A 15,009-nucleotide genomic window follows, 5' to 3' on the forward strand; every position below is an offset into this window, starting at 1 on the left:
ATATATAATGTTACCATCAGCACAGGACTTTGGGCCTGAGTCCCAATCAGAAGAATATGTAGGAGAACCACCCGCACCCCCATTGCAACAGTGCTGGCTTTCCACATTTTGAAGTAATACACATTGCCATGTAATAAGACTGCTAATTTCAGCACCTAAAACTAAATAACTACATCGCTAGGCATACAAAGATGTTCCAAAACAAATGTTCCACTACTGTGCAATGTAGAGAATATCTGAGCCCCAATATGATCTGCTCCTTTGGCTCAGAACTCCACTGAATGCTCCAAATTCAAATTACATGTCCTTACCTATTATGCACACTAAAAATCAGCCCTCCCCAGTTGAGAAAAGCACACACCCAGAAGCACTGGAAAAGGCCAGACACACAAAGAGAAACACCTGCTTGAGCCCAGAAAGAAGTGAGATGGGACAAGAGGGTTAGGCTCAATAGATAAGACTTCAGCAGAGGGATGCATTAGGGAAAGGGGGTGCATCAGAGAAAGAGGTACAAAAGGAGCGTGAGGAAGGCACACCAGCACTCACTCCATAAGCACTCCTTTAGCAAGCCCGGGTTGTTTCTCTGTGCCTTCTGTGAAGCGGCTGATCGCAGTCCTCTCTGATTCACAGAAGCTGACAATTGCAGTGCCTCTTGTTTGCTCCCCTCAGCCACCCCCACTCCTATTTTTAAATGTGTAATAATACAGGGATGCAAAAAGAGAGATGGGGACCACAACCTCTGATGAAAATGGAGGGGAAATTAGGTGCCTCACCCCACAGAGTTGCTGCCCGCTATTGGCATTTCCAGGGAAAGCCAACTATAATCTATATTTACCCAAAACACAATTTCAAATACTCCAGTTTGGGATCTACGGAAAGCTCAACTTGAAGGTGGACTCTCCTATACCCGTGACCCTCACACATATTGCTATACTTTTCCCCATTAACTCCAGAGCTTGGTATCAGCCGCTCGGCCTGGCCATGAGGTTACCCACAGGTGCCTTCAAAAATGTTTTAACTGGTTCCATGGTAAAGCCAACACAAGGCAGGATTCCATCACCAGAGGGAATATATTTCCATTTCTGAATTCTGTAGTAGAATAGATGGCCCTTCCAAAAAAGGTTCCTTTGACAAAACTACTTCCAGCCAATTCACACATGTATTTCTTAGTTGGAGAAATCCCAGTGAGATTCCTTTTCCCAAAAGGCTTGTACCTTGAAGTATTTTAATCAGAACACTTCACTGAAAAGAGGGCTATATACTGAAAAGTCCTAGTTTTCTCCATAGCTGGATTCCTTCCTTTGATTATTAGGTCCCTCAAGAGTTTATAGGTTGGATGCTGCCTTTTCCAGACTACTGTGCACACACTGGGATGGCCTTTGGCATGTTGCAGGGAGAGGAAAGTGTATATGTGCAGTACCATTGTAATCAAATGGAGTATTAAGCTTGATCTGGGGATCTGGGTTCACATTGTTAGTCACGAGCTTAAGATATGATCTTGGGCAAATTACTGTTGTCCTGGGTGCAGTTCCTCAACTGCATAGCTGCCAACTGTGACAGCAGAAGATGTGACCAGTAAACGTGATTGTTGCAACCTCAATTTCTGGACAAGCTCACCTGGAACACAGTGCCAAGATTAGATTGATTGCATTTAGCAATGGCATCTTTTGCTTCTTGTCAGTTAGCCCCACACATTACTTGGCACACGATACAACTGGAAGTATTCCCATGTCTAAAATATAATATTGATCTCTTTCAGAGGCTTGATGAACAAGCAAAAAAAAAAAGATGGAAAGCACTTTTAAAGTGCTGCATAAAAGAGGATTAATAGTCTGGCATTAAGTGACAGAGCTTTGGTGAATTAGGGTCTTCACAGACCATGGCAGGACTAGGACTTTTGACTGAACACAGCAAAAAACAGCTCTAGACCCCAATACAAAGTCAATTGTAGCCATATGACATAAAACAACATGAATTAGGGCATTCCATACTACAAACATATATAAATCAGTTTTGTTCCAGTTTATCTATCATGGTCTCTATCCCATCTTAAGGACTGTAGTCCAGTACAGATGCTAAGAAATAAACACACACATGGAATAATTAAAAACACTGCTCTAGAATGCCAAATAGCATATCATGAAATCCATAGTTCCACAGTGCTTCACTGTTTCCAAAGAAACAAATGCATTAGAATTCTTGAGCTATTGCAGCAGTTTTAAGAACAGGAAAAGGGGTTAAGCTATCACTACAAGTAGCAATTTCTCAACACAGAAGGAAGGAAATTTCTCTCTTAAGTCAGATCTCCAGATTAAAGGAGAAGCACTGGGGCACAATACAATGGGTACAGAAAGTCCTCATTATTCTTCTCTTTGCTGTATAATTAGTTGTTCTGTGGACAAAGAAGGAGGTGTCAGCTGTGCCAGTTTACCCCCCTGCTATTTCATTTGTCCGTTTTAAGAATCCATAAGGCAATTACTGTATTTATCCTCAACGCATGGCAGCTGAAATAAGAAAGTATAACTTGCACCATTTTACAGGGGAAGTGTGTTAGAAAGGGTAGGTCCAAATGCAGCACACTAAGTTGTTTCATTCTGTAAAAATTTCCATCTGCTCATTCTATACTCACAGTCACTAACACAGAGATTCAATATTCAGCTCACCCAAACTGATACACTGAATAGTGTTGCCAAGGTGGGGATCTTGGGCCACGAACAGCTGCATATAAGGCTGCAATTAAGGAAATAAAGCCATTCCTTACATGCAGATGTAGTGATGGGGAAAATTCACTTGCTGGATTTTTGCCTATCATGCAGTTGTTAAAGACACAGCAGGAAACAGGTGGCAACTCTATCAAGGTGGACATATTCACAATTTTGCTGTTCTCATCACCCTTATTGTGACTACAAAAGACAGTTGAACGTAGAGTAAAGTAATCTTGCATGTGCAACGCATTCACACTTTCCTTTTCCAGTTATCCCAGCATAAACTGACCTTCTTTGAATGCAGGAGAGAAGGTCCACAAAGGTCAGCAAATCCACAAAGTAATTATAGGTAAGATGCAGTAGGATAGGAGGCACCCTATACAAACAGCAGCAGATGTGAGTATAAAGTGGCTTAATTATCCAACCTAAGGGCCTTGAAATTGCCCCAGGCTCACTAAAAAGCTGGAAGCAGAGATTCTTTCAATCAGGATCGGCTTTCCTAGTTTAAAGGGGTGGGGGGAGAGAGAATGATGTTACCATTAGGGTTGCCAGGTTCAGGGCCTGAGACTGATCCTGTATCTTTAGAAGAGAAAGTCAGCCAAGTACAGGTGTTCTTGCAATGCTGTAATGGGATAAACCACAAGGTGGAATTCTCCCTTCCCCCTGCACAACTTTTAGAGATACAGAAGACCTCTTGTTTTGTATTTATACTTGTATGCTGGTCTCCAACCATAATAAATTAAATCAATTAAATGAATTAAATCAATCAACCTTGTGGTTTTTCCCATTACAGTGTTGCAAGAACACCTGCACTTAGCTGACTTTCTCTTCTCCTAAAGATACAGGATCAGTCTCAGGCCCTGAGCCTGGCAACCCTAGTTACCATACATCAAGCAAATAGAGCTCCCTTCTGTTGCAGGGGCATGGAGTTTCTGTGGCTCAAGAGGTGGTGCTCTCATATTGCAGATTGTACCTCCTGCAGGCCAAAAAGAATTACGGCTACAGCAAGGAGAAGAGCGGTCTGTGTGAAAACTAGCAATGAAGGGGGTGTTGTTCTTGTTGTTGTTATGTGCCTTCAAGTTGATCACGACTTATGGCGACCCTATGAATCAGCGACCTCCAAGAGCATCTGTTGTGAACCCCCCTGTTCAGATCTTGTAAGTTCAAGTCTGTGGCTTCCTTTATGGAATCAATCCATTTCTTGTTTGCTCTTCCTCTTTTTCTACTCCTTTGTTTTTCCCAGCATTATTGTCTTTTCTAGTGAATCATGTCTTATTATGTGTCCAAAGTATGATAACCTCAGTTTCATCATTTGTGATAGTTCTGGTTTAATTTGTTCTAACACCTAATTATTTGTCTTTTTTGCAGTCCATGGTATGCACAAAGCTCTCCTTCAACACCACATTCCAAAGGAGTTTATTTTTCTCTTATCAGCTTTTTTCACTGTCCAACTTTTACATCCATACAAGTGAAGGGGGTGTAGAATGTGCCAAATTAAACACTTGGGATTGGCTAGTAGTTCTGTGACTATGGCAATTCAGCCCTAGTGAAAATACCAAGAGGGAAAATCTGGGGGCACTCTGGAGCTAAGACACTTGTGGGTGGGTACACATGTTCCCTTTTGGGTTTGGAGGGCACCTTTGATTTGATCATTTGTAAAAGGTTGCACGGCCTAGGAAGTTTAAGAACCCATTGAAGGTGATCCAATACATCAAGAGTATATTTCTCTGGTGTTGTTCAATGTGCACTGATTGATAATTTCATTTCTGGTGCCAGTTCAAAATGCCAGTTCTTACCTATAAAGCCTTCACAGAATCATAAAATAGTAGAGTTGGAAGGGGCCTATAAGGCCATCAAATCCAACCCCCTGCTCAATGCAGGAATCCAATTTAAAAGCATAATAAAACCTTCAAAAGGCTTTAGGACCAGGGGTGTATACGCACCATACATTTAGTTTCCCCCAAAGAATGCTGGAAACTGCAATTTACCCCTCACAGAGCTACAATTCCCAGCACCCTTAAGAGCTATAGTTCCAGGATTCTTTGTGGGAAATAATATGCTTTGTATGTATAGTACATATGCAGTCCAAGTTATCTAAAGGAATGCATGTCTTCCACATGAACCTGGCTGCACATTGTATGTGCCGTTGGAGGTTTTGCTCTACATTCTATTGCCTTCAGCAGCTCATGTGACTAAGAAGTAGAGGAGGGCCTTTTCAGTTGAGGCCCCCAGATGATGAAACTCCACACACTCCGAATTTGTGTTTGGCGTTTGGGTGAATTTTTTTTAAAAAAAATTGTGTAGCCTTTAGTGGCTAGGTTGAATTTCTGCTCCCATACTCTTATTGGGGGCCCATCTGAACAGAGGGAGGATTATTATTATTACATTTTTAATCAAACAATAGAAACATAGCCGGTCTGGCCTGTCTATCCAGATGGTGACTTTCTGCGCTGCCCCATGGAGTAAGAAACACAGAAAGAATCCTGGGAAAGCTTTTCTCAGTGAGTGTTGAACTCACACAATTGTCCAGCACTTATGCATTTGAACTGGCAGGGCTCAACATGTACCTGGGTGCTTACAGACAACCTGGTTATTGAGCATTCATCCTAATTTGTTTTAAAGGGAGTAGATGACACTGGATATTTAATAATCAATCACTGCATTTTGTTTGCGATTTTGGATCATGCTGCATCAAAGCGTTATCCCACACTTTCCAGTGCATTTTCCCATCTTTTTCCTTATTGCAAAAAGTCTAATGTTTTGTGAAAGCGGGTTTCTTGTGCAAAATCTTCCATCCTAATAAACTATCACTGTGCAACCTACTGTGCCAGTATGTAACTGAATCTATATAATTGAACCCCACCCCAAATAGCGACAGTCTGGATGAATCACCCCGACTGAAATTCTTCCCCCTCTCAGAAAAAGAAAAATCCAGAGACATTCTGCAGCCAACACACAGCAGCAACAACTGCCTGCTCTAAGGTCACATAGGAAGACGATGGCAGAAGAAACGAATCCACCAACGATGCGCAGTGCCTAAACCCTCAGCCGTTGGTCCTCGACTCCTTAAATAAACAGCAATCTAAATCTAAAAATAAAGAAATGAACACAGAGGCCTCCAGAGTTCATGTGAATAAGCTTAGGCACAGGAAGTGGAATGGAATTTTCCACTGAAAAACACAAAAAAAGTGTGCGCTCCCTGATTCTCTCCTGCCCAAACTCTGCCCACCATCTGCCCAGGTTTCTTGGAGCAAGAACTGAGGGACGCTTCCCCCCCCCTCCGACATTTCCCAGCAGCTCCTCAAAAGTTGACCCCTCCTCCGTCCCCTGAAAGCGAACGGCGCGGCCCTGCTGCTGCTGCCTGCATTGCAGAGCCACGGTCCTCCTTGCGAGCAGGCATTTCCCCCTTCCCGGTGTAGCCCTGCTCATGATCATGGTCTCTGCCGCCTTTTCACACTTTTCCTTTTCTGAGCCTTTCTGGGTGGATTAACCGCCCCTCCCTCGCCAGGAGATTAGGAGCTTGACAGTGCGGTTGGCAAAGAAAGCTTCTGTGTGAGCGCCCCTCCTCGCCGCCGCCTTCCCGCCCCGCTGCCCCCACCTTGCGAGAACGCGTACTCACTCGCTGGCTGGCGGCGTCTGTGTCCGGGGTCCCCCTCTGCTCGCGATCTCCTCTCAGCTTTGAGCTTTGGCTGTTAAAAGCAGGAAGGAAGTCGGTGAAAAAATAATAATAAAAAAAAATCCGACTTGAAGAGGAAGCCTTGCGCTACGGTGTTATTGCTTTTCCTGCCGTGCACAGAGCCTATCTAGGGTAAAAAAGCATCCTTGCCCACAAACGAGATATGTGTGGATTCCTTCAGTGTCCTGGCATGTATGGACAAAAGTGATTCATTCATGCATTACTCCCTGAGATGCGCTGCGCATACCCTGTTTCTGGATAAAACATTCGGATCTCTACCACAGACAAGTGATCTTACCTGATATTTTTGGCGATGATGTTACTGAGTTCACCAGGATGCTCCTATTTCCAGGGAGAGGGTTATCAAACCACAAAATATACATTTTTTTCCTTTTCTGCTCTCTCCATCAAAAATTACACGTTTCATTTTCTGCACATTGTCGGGTAAATTCCTGCCTTCGCTATTGTAACGTAGGTAAATCAAATAGTATTTTCTACTGCAGTGCCTTTAAAAAAAGAGAGAGATGCAGGTACAGTATCTTGATAAAAGTGCCAAGGGTGCCAGCCACACAAAACATCAAAAAAGGAGGTGCTGGTACTGTGTACCAGCGGGTACCATCACAACAAAGCACTGATCTACTAGGGTGAGGAGGAGAAAATATATTCTCTGTTTGATCTTCAAACATCAGAGGCTTCCCTTGCCAAGGGGTGGTCTGACTCCAGGATTGCTGGACCTATTTATGGGGTTTTTCCCCCCTACTAGAATCCCAAGATCTAGAAAATGAATTCAGACATAAAATACATCAAATTACAGTTAATGAATAGGGTGCTTCTGAGCACAGTCTGCCCCTAAGAATTTATTTTCAGTACAAGTGTGCTCAGTCCTGCAAGACGTAGCAATGGACAGCCACCAACTTGGATGGCTTTAAAAGAGGATTAGACAAATTCAGGAAGAATAAGACTATCAATGGCTACTACTCATGATAACTATGTTCTCCCTGCACTGTCGGAGGCTGTATGCCTCTGAATGCCAGTTGCTGGGAATCACAGGTGGGGAGAGCGGCTCTAGCAGGTTCTGCTTGTGGGCTTCCCATGGGCATCAGGTTGACCACTGTGAGAACAGAATGCTGGGCTTAAATGGCCCTTCAGTCTGATCCAGACAGGCTGTTTCTGTGTTTTTACACTCTTTTGCACAGAAGTTCACTCCTGGTTAGCTTTTTGAATTTCAGCAGCCTAATACTTGCATTAAAAGTGTTTTTGTTGTTGAACAAATAGGAATCGGAAACCTTTGCTGATCTACTGCAAAGTAAATCTACAAGTAGAACCTAATCTACTTCTGTCCACCCCTGAGCTAGATGATTTTACTGCTTCCTGCTTTGTATTTCATCAGAGAGTCTTAACTTCAAGTTCCTGCACAGAAGCACTGACACAATGGGCACATATTTTTTTATTATGAAGAAATGCTGACTTCAATATCACAGGGACAAGGAAAATAATTACTGCCACACTACTGTTCCAGTTGTGCAATGTGAAAATCTTTGTTAATAAAAAATAAAGTTCAAAACAAAACACCACAACTGTTTAAAATGATATCTGTATCTGTTCTTAGTCTAGTCTAGGGATAGAGAACCTGCAACTCTCCAGATGTTGTTGATGGACTCCAGTTCCCTTCATCCCTGACCATTGGCCACTCACACAGTAGCATAGTGGCAAATTCAGAAGTGCAGGGTCCCTTCATGTTAGTCACAGCCATACCCCCTCTCTCCTTTTTTTGCTGTGGGGTTGAGAATGAGATCCTTGTGAATGCCTTTTTTCACAACGACAGACACTCCTAGGAGCCAATAAGGAGGAAATAAGAGAGTGTTACCTACTGAGAAGAGTCTCCTCAGTGGCTGACTCATCTTTTTTAACTCTGATTGGCTCCAGTCAGAAGGGGGGAAATAAGAAAGCAAGTTGGAAGGCTCTTCTCAGTGGCTAACACACTCCCCTTTCATGCTGATTGGCTCTTAGCATGCTTGAGATATAGGGACGCTGCTGGGACCCTGCTCCTAAAAAAATTAAGGGTCTAAGAGCCCCCAGACGACTACACCCCTGCACGCACACCTCTAAAAACACATCCTAATTATACACCTGACCTAGCTATGTAATGTTAAGCAGTATTTCAGTGGAAGATATATGAGTATGTACTTAGCACTCCCATTGAGATCAATGGACCTTGTAAATGTTTAATATTTGCTGAACATATTTTAAAGAAGCATTCAGACAACCAATGGAAGAGGATGCCTAGAATAGGGGGTAATGAAGCAGGCATCTGTGAGGGTTGTGTGCAGCCTGATCCTGTGTATGTTTACTCATAAGTAAATCCTATTTATTTCAGTGGGTCTTATTCACAGGTAAACATGCAGGGATTAAATCCATAGTGAAATGTCCATTTCAGCTAAAGAAAGCTAGTTAATTTTGTCTTCCTTTGCTTTCTCACCACTACAGTGCCCAGTCACTAGTTGTTAAAGCTTCTTAAAGTAAACATTTTTAAACTGTTAATACTACATTTACACAAATCCACTGACAAGCTTTACGGATTAGTTCAAAGTGCATTAAAAAATAACTGAGCAGCCCTAAAGTACATTGTGTGTTCATTTCTGTAACTGTCATCAGCTCAGCTAAAATATTACACTTTCCCATAAGAACTACTACTCTGGGTAAAGGGACAGAAAACGAGGTGAAAATCAGTTGCCAGAAAATGAAAAATCATTAAGAGAAATGTGTTGAGTGGTTGCCAGAAGATAAAATTAAACATTAGTGTCATCTGTGTCCATGGTGTTTTATAAAGAACAGGAATGACAGGGCCCTGCCCCAAAGACCTTACACCAGACACCAGAAAAACAGCAGCAGAAGGCGTGGCAATGGAGGTACTGGTATGTAGGGGAAGAAAAATGTGGTACTGTGGTTAAAATTACAAGAGTAGGTGGCATTTAAGAGGATTTACACGATGTTGTGTTTGTATTTCATCCTATACCGACAGAGTAAAACCATTAAAACTAAACACAGTGAGAGAACTCATTCTCTTTGGGACAGGAAATGTCTTCAGGCTAACACATGCCACCCTTCAAAGTTCTTAAATATTTTACAAATGAGACCTTGATTCTTGTTTCCAAATGAAAATATTATAATTGAAAACAGCCCTTTTAGGATAGCTTTTAAAAGGCAATGAATGGATGGGATTCAAAGAGCTACTTAGGTCATTCCCAATGGAAATGATTAATTTTTCCTGCCAACAACACACACACACACTGCCATATTCCATGGTGTTTTTGAAAATCCTGTCAGTATCAAAATGTTTGCCATACAACACTAGGAATGGGAAGCAGCTACTAATGAAATTGCACTTGAGTCCTGTTTGCAGTGCTTGGCCACTGTGAGAACAGAATGCAAGTCTGGATGGGCTTTTAGACTGACCAAACAGAGCTTATGTTTTTAAAAGCAAGTCCAACATTTCCTTGGCTTACAGAATTAGTTCTACAGTTCTTTGGAGTCTGTCCACTAAAATCAAAACATCAGCCACATTATTCAGAATATTCCCGTTAGCCTATTGTTTGAAATTTAAGCATTGCTTTTGGTTATATTTAAAACCAATTAATTTTTAATTTGTGCTTTATTCTGGAAATCTCATTTTAATTTTAATATACAATTGCTATGGGGGCTGTATAACAAATAGACTCTTCTCGGTCATCAAGGTTCAAACTAGTCCCAGGGAGGAACTTGGTGATGTGTAGCAACTTGACGTCCTCTATAACTTTCTTCCTGTTTACTAATTGTAAGAATAAGAATGATTATTAGGCAATTGCTGCCATCTGCTGAATGCTACAAATGCAAATCTCTTATCCATACATTTCAGAACTTGCATGTTATATTCTGAGATATAGCAAATAATGTTACAACCAGATTGTTCTGTTGTATACATGGAAGGGATTACTTTTCCTCTAGTTTTTTTTTTAAAGTCTGGTAGTTGACAGTGTGTTATATCATAAGAGTAAACCCACTGAAATCAATGAACTAACTTAAACCCATTAATTTGAATATGTCTATTCTGAGCAGCCCTGTAGCCAGCCGTCCTTGTTAGGTGGGGCATTTGGGGAAGGGAGGCTCATCACGCCAGCCAATCCCCCCCCCCACTGGTGGAGAGGACATGAGGGCCAGACCAGGGGAAGGCCTTCCCCCTCACTAGTCCTCACCTTTCCCCTCACTACTCCTCCATCCAGACAGTATATTAACTACATGAATTAAGTTTAATCTCTTGAATTTGTGACCCTTATTTGAGAGATCCCCAGGAACACCAGACTCAAAAGCTTCACTTTGCCTCTAACTACAGTCCTCTTTCTGAACCAAACTACTTTGATAATGACAGTGAGCTCCTGAGCTTTAGATATGTTGCACTAGATATCTCAGTTTTAAATTCCCAAACAAACAAACTTGTCCATGCTACAAGGTTACGAAAGGGTAGAGAGAAAATAAATAGTTTAGGGTGTATTTGTTAACTCCTCCTTGAGGGTCCCTCCTTCTAGTCTTGTCCCTGACCTTTAGATTTACTTTCCTGTTGGACAAGCAAGTGGAAAAAAATTAACAGGTTGCTATATAAAGGACTAACTAAGCAACTGGATTCTAATTGTGGAAAGCAATTGGATTTAAAAAAAAATACTCATTACTGGGTGGATTTTTTGGCCAGAAACCCTGAAAAGCCCTCATGCTGAGCTGCACATATTGCAAAAATAAAAAATTATGCCTGAGTTACAGTCTAGGTGGCCAACCAGCCAGCTAGCTAACTGTATTGAATACAGCAATATTTCTATTTCTCTAGAGCTGATTTCATCCTTTGCCATCAAGTACTCAAGCAAAAGAAGAAAAAACAGCCACAATTATTTTGAGGATAGTGAGTGCTGTAAAAGAGCAAAGGGTAACTTAGAGTAGCCATTTTTTCAGATCACTTTAAGTTATCTGTTTATTTCACGCTTTAGCAATAAGCACCCAATCCTGCTCTACATAATAACTGCAGAATAAACAAACTCTTACTTCCTACTGCAGGCAAACATGCATCTTTACTGCTGGCTGAGTAGAGAACTCAACTGAAACTGAAAAGCAGAACAAAGGAAAGTTCAAGGGGTAGAGTCTGACTCTAGCCCATAATACAAAGTTCTAATATATAACTCTTCATTCATGTTGCTATACAGGCTGTTTTTTCAGGATCACTTAAGTAATTATAAGGTGTTTTGTGATAATGAAATGTCCCCTCTGAGTGAGGGAAAGTCTTGAGCGAGCAGACTTTTGGGGACTCTTCCAGATGAGGCTTTTGTTGTGCACTCGCCCTGCCTTATTCCCTTATTTTTTCAAATGTTCCCATTCTTAAATTGTTCCGGTTCTTAAAATAAGCTATCATTCTTTAGATGGAGGTTGTCATTGTCTATCATATCACAAATTAAAAAGAAGGCAATTTCTTCAAAAAAAATCTTGTAGGGGGGAGCAAAGCACAGCTCTAGGTGGTCAGTGTCCCCTCCCCCCCCAACTACAGGCCTGACTGTATGACATATGCTGCAATCCTAACCATGCCCTAACTATGTGTATTCAGATTGAAGTCCTATTGAATTCAGTTAGGCTTACTTCCAGGTAGGTGGGCAGCCTTAGTTCGATTCAATCCAGCAAGCCTTGCTTAATCGGCAATTTAGCTGCTATTGTATAACACTTATTGGGATGGAACTTAAAAACTTGCTCACCTGCAGATTGCTGTGGAGCTGAAACTGGTGTTAAAGTATGAATAGCAAATGCATCTTGACAAAATTGGGTAAACTTATAGCCAAAATTATTGGCTAAAATATTCAGGAGCTGACGTTCCTACATCACATGTTTGCTATGGGGGAAAACACAATTGCCATGTCAAATATGGAGCCACTCCTGGCCTCCTTTTCAACTACCCAAAGCCCCAACTATAGTGGTAAGTATCCCATGATGATAGGAGAGACCCTATTCCAAATGTGAGGAAAATTAATAAAACAAAACATACCGCCTGTGAATGACTGGAATGTCTACAATTTCCCTAACGTGGCACATTCTAGGTAATTATTAGCTGGATAGGGCATGTGCTTGTATGTGTACAAAGAGAACGTGTGTGGCATATTATAGGGCATGGTGCCGGTTTGGTGCAATGAATGGCATGGTTGACTGGAACAGAAAGCCGTGAGTTCAAATTCCCTCTCTCACTCATGAAGCTCATTGTGTGACCTGGTGCCAGTCACAGGGACACAGGAAGCTTCCTTATAGTATTGGCCCATCCAATTCAGTACTCTTCAACCCATGGGGTACCAAATTTTATTGGACTACAACTCCCATAATCCCCCAGGCACCTTAACCTATGGTCAGGGGTGATGGGGGTTGTAGTCCAACGACATCTGTGGCCCCAAGGTTGAAGAACACTGATCTACTTCAATATTGGCTACATCGAGTGGCAGTGGCTCTCCAGGGTTTTAGCGAGGAACCTTTTCCAGCTCTGTCTCAAGATTCCAGGGATTCAGCCTGGAATCTTTTGCTTGCAAAGCAGGTGATCTGTCATTGAGCTATGTCCCTTAATCCTAAATCTAACAACCTCATAGGGTTGTTGCGAGGTTAAAAGAGACGGGAGGGGAAGAGAACCATTTTTACCTATATTTTAAAAATGTATATCCCACTGTATCTTGTTGGCCCAAGGGGGCTAATAATATACGTGAATGATGGCTCAAGCTAATTGGAAGAATGGTGGGAGAAGAATGTACAATGTAAGAATAAGTTGCACTGTTGGCTCCCTGCATCAGATGTCTGGAAAATGGGTAGAGTCATCCACACATCGGAGAGCAAAAGGTATGCATTATAGGTATCTTGATGCATCTTTCACTTGAATGTTAATAGTAACTGGAACTAGGGCCTGAAAGATAGGATGCTGTCTTATCTGGTGACATCCATGCCCCTCCATAACTCCTTCACCATTTAGAAGATGGGGAGGTTTAATACCTGATTAATTTGCTTAAAGACCAGCTAATAGCCTAAGTCCTGTCCCTAGCTTAAAGGTGATAAAAGTAAGACATATGGGCAAGTCCTGCTCCTTGCTGACTGACTGCAGAGCCAAGGCAATGATGATTTAAGAAAAAAATTAATGTGTTAGGGTTGGGGAATGGAGAGGACTATGATGGAGGGAGGCAGGAGAATCATCCTCTCTTCTCCTTTAATCCCTCTGTGCACAATGCCCCCCTATATTACTCTTGCCATATACCTTTTTAAAAACCCAATCAGTTCTCTGTATCGCACCAAATGTTTTAAAATAGATGTTAAAAATGATGTCTTGTATGAACTCTTTGAGATTTATAATTCCAATAAGGAGTACATATTTTCTTCTTTTTTTTACAAAATAGTACAACACACCTTAGGGTGTTTCCCCCCCCCCCGGAACTATGACAGGGATGGGGAACCTGTAGCCTTCCAGATATTGTTCGACTCCAACTCCCATCAGCTTCAGTCAGCATAGCCAATGGTCAGGGATGATGGGAACTGGAGTCCAACAACATCTGGAGGGTTGCAGGTTCCCTGGCCCTGGACTAAGAAGATACCTGGTGGCAAGTGAGTGCACCACTCTGGTATATACACATATCATTTTAAACAGTTGTGGTGTTTTGTTTTATATTTTAATTTGATTAACAAAGATTTTCACATTTTACAACTGGAACAGTAAAGTCAGAAAAATTGAGAGAGAGAAATTATAATTCCCTACAAAAAAAAGAAAAAGAGATAATTCAAATATATTCCATATTGTGTCCCTGTTACATTCATGAAATGTCAATGCCTACTTGTCATTATGTTCCCTAAATAATTCAGTATAACATACACCAGTTTTTATGTGTTCTTTATTTAATATAAACATGTCTAGCCCACCTACTAGCCACCACTCAGGGTAGCTTCAGTTTAAAATCACAATACAAGAAAGCCATATTAAAATACAAAATACAGTAAAAATACCCACATTGAAATCTATTTAAAAGCAATATCAACAGATTACAATCAAATTGACCTAACAGGTGAAAGGTAATATTTGCTAATCTTCTTAGTTTCAAACAATACATCATTAGCTGGCCTGGTATAAAGCAAATTTTGATATTGGGCAGTGTTCCATGCCAGTACCACTCAGAATAGACCCACTGAAGTTAATAGATAAGACTAAGTTGGGTTCATTAACTTCAGTAGGTCTGCTCTGAGTAAGAGTGGAATACAGGATCTCTCATCATTCTATCTTCAGGACAATATGGTATTTTAAACAGACCTTTGATCAAATCTGCAATAATAGAGTATTATGAGAATTCCTCATCCTTCAGTGCTTTCCATCTTCTTATAAACACTAACATCTTTTCCTGTCCCTCCTTTCAAACCAAGCATCCTTTCTAGAGTTGATAAGAGGGGAAAAATCAATCTTATGATCACCATCAAATGTTCAAAGCTACCTATCAATTACTGTGTAAAATTTTGTCGTATGCTCCCATGCTCCCATGCTCCAAACTACTTCTCATGGAGTTTAATGTTTCATGTGGATCAGACAGAGTTAAATTAAACTAATATTAC

The 15,009-nt window shown here is 41.3% G+C and overlaps 1 protein-coding gene across 9 annotated transcripts in view; it reads right to left on the reverse strand.

The window, feature by feature from the left end:
• Nucleotides 1-15,009, reverse strand: part of ARHGDIB (Rho GDP dissociation inhibitor beta) — a 64,640-nt gene that overhangs the window by 20,295 nt on the left and 29,336 nt on the right. For 2 of the 9 annotated variants that reach the window (XM_061639435.1, XM_061639431.1), the window contains exons 1-2: nucleotides 6,680-6,775; nucleotides 6,325-6,394 (exon numbers count right to left, since the gene is read on the reverse strand). The gene's annotated coding sequence lies outside the window, so the exon portion shown is untranslated. Of the gene's footprint in view, nucleotides 1-2,629; nucleotides 2,746-2,994; nucleotides 3,156-6,324; nucleotides 6,395-6,679; nucleotides 6,776-15,009 lie in introns of those variants that run through there. The other 7 variants (XM_061639437.1, XM_061639433.1, XM_061639436.1 and 4 more) reach the window with 5 other exon arrangements.

Source organism: Rhineura floridana, chromosome 8, assembly GCF_030035675.1.
Source record: "Rhineura floridana isolate rRhiFlo1 chromosome 8, rRhiFlo1.hap2, whole genome shotgun sequence".
NCBI lineage: Eukaryota > Metazoa > Chordata > Lepidosauria > Squamata > Rhineuridae > Rhineura > Rhineura floridana.